The sequence below is a fragment of the Cimex lectularius genome, unplaced genomic scaffold (assembly GCF_000648675.2).
Source record: "Cimex lectularius strain Harlan isolate CLEC.00 unplaced genomic scaffold, Clec_2.1 scaffold78, whole genome shotgun sequence".
NCBI lineage: Eukaryota > Metazoa > Arthropoda > Insecta > Hemiptera > Cimicidae > Cimex > Cimex lectularius.
The window spans coordinates 1,599,348-1,604,054 of record NW_019392658.1 but is presented as its reverse complement, the minus strand read 5'-3'; positions in this window follow the sequence as shown (position 1 = coordinate 1,604,054).

Genomic DNA, 4,707 nt, shown 5'->3' with positions numbered 1-4,707 from the left:
TTTCAACCACAATATCTACCTATCACCCAAAAGTTGTTCTTTATGGATTTTTTTTTTACATTTTTCATTGGATTTGTTCAATGGATTGTACTTTTTCATTAATTTATTGTGCAGAGTCACAAAGATTCACAATAAGTCATTAAAAAATAATGTGAATGTAATTCAATTCCTTTCTTTTTAGCAAACAGACGTAGGTTCAACATTGGCTTTGGGAGCGGGAAAGTGGATTTTTTCACTAAAACCATCCCTAAACATAGGTACAGCCTAATGTCAAATAAAATCTAAAGATACCAAATATACAAGCTACAAGTTAAATTTATGAGATAATAAGATGTAATATTTACCTAAAAAAGTGTACAATTGATAATTGATATTATTTTATCAACAGTTTTATTTAATTGCTAAGAAAATATCACATAAAAATATAATCAAATATAAAAATGAAATGTAAAATTTAAAACAAACTGTAATCGATTTAATAGAATTTTTCCATAATTGTATTAAAACAATTCTTTAGACAGATGTTTGATGAACATCTTTCAAGGAACGTCCCTTTTTAAATGGTGTAAAAGCTAATTAAATTCCAGGCCAAATATCAAAAAATAAAATAAAACAATTGAAAAAAGGGCAGAAAGTGAAATCCTGTTTTAAAAGATTGCACTTGCTGAGAAAAAAGTAAAAATTTAATTAATTAAGGTTTTAAGTTGAGATAAAAAAGTCAGGGTCACGAATGGGTTTCAAACCCACGACCTTCGGCTTGTTATGCCGCTACTCTACCACTTGAGCTATCGTGACTTCGATCCCCTCGGGCTCTAAATTCTCATCTCAACTGCACCTTTTGAATTTTCCCTCCTTTTTGCCATTTTTCAACTTAAAACCTTAATTGGATGATATTAATTGGTCAAGCGGATCACGAAAAATAGTGAATTTATTGGAAGTAAAACTTAATTATTATACTGACACATGAGCACGTGTCTCACCAGTCAATACAGTAAATAATAGTACATTCAATTTTCAACAAGCTGTTTTTGTCAAATTTATAGTCTAAAAACTATGCAGAAGGCTACTATAAGCTATATATTTTGTAAATGAATTTGTACCATTTCATTTTAACCATGCCATAGTGTAGAGGAGCCATCAAGTGTAAAACCAAGAAAATTTACATTTTTCTGTTTTTGTTGATGCAAAGCTAATAATATGATTTTTTCATTCAAAACCGACAGATTTGCATAGAAATAATCAAAAACACTAATATATTTTTAAAACTGGACATTTCATATTTACACAAAAGCTTTAGTTGTCAGCCAACTGAAATATTAATAAATTATTTTATAAAATGGTAAATATAGTTAACATGAAGAATAAAAATTATTGGTCTAAGTATTGATCCTTGAGGAAGACCGCACTTTATCTCTAATCAGCTAGATTTTATATTTATATTTTTTTTAAAATCTCAATTGAGTCCGAGCTTTTAAAAGTTTGAGCAAAACTATAATTTACATTATCCTGAATAGAGACCTTGAGATGGTGATGGTGGTTCATAATGTGGTGTGAACTAAAGTGGTTAAATTACACCTCCCGTATGGAAGGAACCGCTCGCTTGTGCCAGAAATGCTAATGTCAAAGAGGATGTTTCACTTCCTCGCAGAAGGCTTCACAATAAAAGAAATCCGCTCCACATAAGCTGCAGTTTCTTGTCTAGGAGCAAATTAGTCATCTAGCTAAACTCTGACAGATCCCTCCTATAAAATATTGTAAACATGCATGGCAATATAGGTACGAGTTTGGTCACCGAATTTAAATCTTAAATAGGCTGTACAATCTTATTTCAATTTTTATATAGTATATTATATTGTAAGAAATCATACTGGCATCATTTTGATAGATATCCAAAAGTCCTTTGACACAGGTATGATGGTAGTCAGCAGGATGATAGAATATAGGATGAAATTACATAATAAAAATAATCTAATCCTCTCTCTTATCCAGACAATTTCCTTTCTATCATCCCTTTCCCACCTGAGAGATATTGTTGCTGGAGTTGCTCAAGGCTCTATCCTTGGACCCATCCTGTCCTTTTATATATTTCAACAAAATACCTTGCCTTAAGAATGTAAAAATGGCTCTCCAATGACAATACTGCTCTCTACTCTTCCTCTTGGAGGATAGATACAATATTGAACAGGCTGGATAATGTAATGTTGCTAGGATTGTTGGCAATAGTTTTCAGCAAGTGTAGACTGTTGCTGTATAAAAAGAACCGAATTGAAGGTGTAACTGTAAAGTGGTCTAGGTCAGTCAAATATGGGTGATGGGCCCTAAACTCACTTTTACTCCCCTACTCTTAATTATAAAGTGAGTAATGGCAAAGCGGCTATCCATGTACTTTTCCCTCTGCGTTATTGCCAGTCCAGGTGGTCAAGCAGATGCTTATGTATACATGACCCTCCTGGAGTCTCTCATGCAGGAACAGGACTGTCGCCAGGCTGTGGTGTAGAACAAGTTTCTGACACTTGCAACAGACTCAACCCATGCATATCAGGACAGCACAATGCAACAAACAATGTTGCTGGAATACATCATAGATGTAATCATTAAATTTTTTTAAGCAATGCGGACCTATTTCTAGTACGATCTGCTGTCAAATAGGTAATTATTGTTTGTACAAGCGTATGCACACTCCAATAACTTGGCCATGATGGCTGAGATTTTAATCTTTTTCCCCTAGTAAAAAATGTCATGTAATTAACAATAATTTAGTTATAAATTAACCAGCAAGAGGTGTTGCTAGACAGAAACTCCGCTAAACCACTGTATTTAAGTATATATTTGTAAATTAAAATTTCTTTCTCCTTCTTATAATGTTGTTACAATTTTATGTATTTGAAGGCAAATAAAATATCATTATTATTATCCCTGATAATTGGCAATAATTATTAGAGGTATTAGCCTATGAACTGTGACTCTAGCTTATCCCTTATGTACGCACTAAGCAAATCTTGGTCAATGAAAGACAACCAACCTCTTCGTTGGCTGTGGTTTGCTGATTGTGCACAGGAGGGAAATCAGAGCCAACAAATTAGTCAGCCTCGGCCAAGGTTCAGACTTCTGGCGGTAACATCAAAAGGGTTGACGCTGACTGCGATTCCATATGGCCAAATCCCTTGACCCCCAACTCCTTGATTTGACGAGGATGTGTCATTGATGGCCAATGCGTTGGCGACCAAAGTTCACTGGCTGAGATTTGCTTAAGAGTGAACACCTTTAGACGAAGGCATATTTACATGCCTTACAATGTTTAATTAAATAAATTCAGGGTTTGTATTTATTCTCCTTGCTACCTTAATATCAAACCACTAATGTATGCTACTTAAAATATTTTTTCGATAATTGTGCTTTTTTTTAATAGATGTTTGCTTGACTCTTACTAAACTGTTAATATTGGATTAGTTAAACCATCCAAAATTAAGAATTATCGTTTTTTTTAATCATTTCATGATGCACATATTAACATTTCTTGTATATCACCATTTGCTTAAGGGGGCGGGAGAGGTATGCGAAAAAAGGCCTGCGGTTATGGGAATTGAACCCAAGACCGCTGGGTCTATGAGCTGTAACAACACGCTAACCACTCTGCTACCACGGTCCCCAAACGGGTATTTATATATAGGATAAATTCATGACAACAAAAACAATTAAAAATCATTCCATTCATCTATATCCGATCCTGAGTGTAATGTTATTTTCTGTATTTAGTCAGAACAAAAATTGTTCAATTCAACAAAAAATAAGGTTAGGATGTATAGAGAGGTAGGTGTGGTGAGGTTCGTAACATAGTAAGGAGGCTTTGACAATTTGTCTGAGGACTTTTGATTGGAATGATAAGATGTTGGATGGCAGAACCACACAGTTCTACTCCGTTTCTGATGTCCAAAATGGTCGCAGTAAAGTCTTTTATAAGGTTAGTTTACTGTTGACAGTGATGACTAATTTCAGTCCTAGAAGTCTTCGTAGTACAATTAGTTGTAAAGTTGTCGTCTCGTAAGTCTTGTGTGGGGATTCCACATCAGTCTGCTGTCTAGATATAGTCCTAAGTACTTGATTTAAACAGAAGTCGGTTATCTCTTTGTTGTACAATGTACAGTGAATGTTTTTTCAATATGAATATACACTGAGTACATTTTTCTTCATTCCCTTTTGACACCAATCTTCGATAAGCTCAAGGTCTATTGAGATGTTGGAGGTAGCTCGGATAAGATTCAAGTTAGAAGGCAAAGTTGCGGTACTGTCCACGTAGGTAGTAATGACAGTACTGGGGTGTCAAGGTCAGCTATGCCTCTCAGAATCTCAAAATAAGGTAATAAAGTATGCCCAGGTGACAGACCCTATCAAAACCCTGTGCTACATCTAGAAACGCACATAAGCAATACTATGTGGTGTTCAGTGACCGTAAATTTATAAGTGTCTAGGATGGGTATTAAGAGCTTTAAAATGAGTCTTTGAAGGATTTTGGATATAGAAGAAAGAGGACTAGGATGGTAAGGTGGGTCTGTAAAAGGATATGTGGTTTATCTAAAAAAAGATGTGATGATTGTATCAGGAAGTACTGTGCAGCAGATACATCATGTCATATCTATTTTTTAACTGATTATTTTAATCAAGCTCAACTCTTTCAGTTGTTTTTTAAATCAAAAAGTGGGTTTCCTA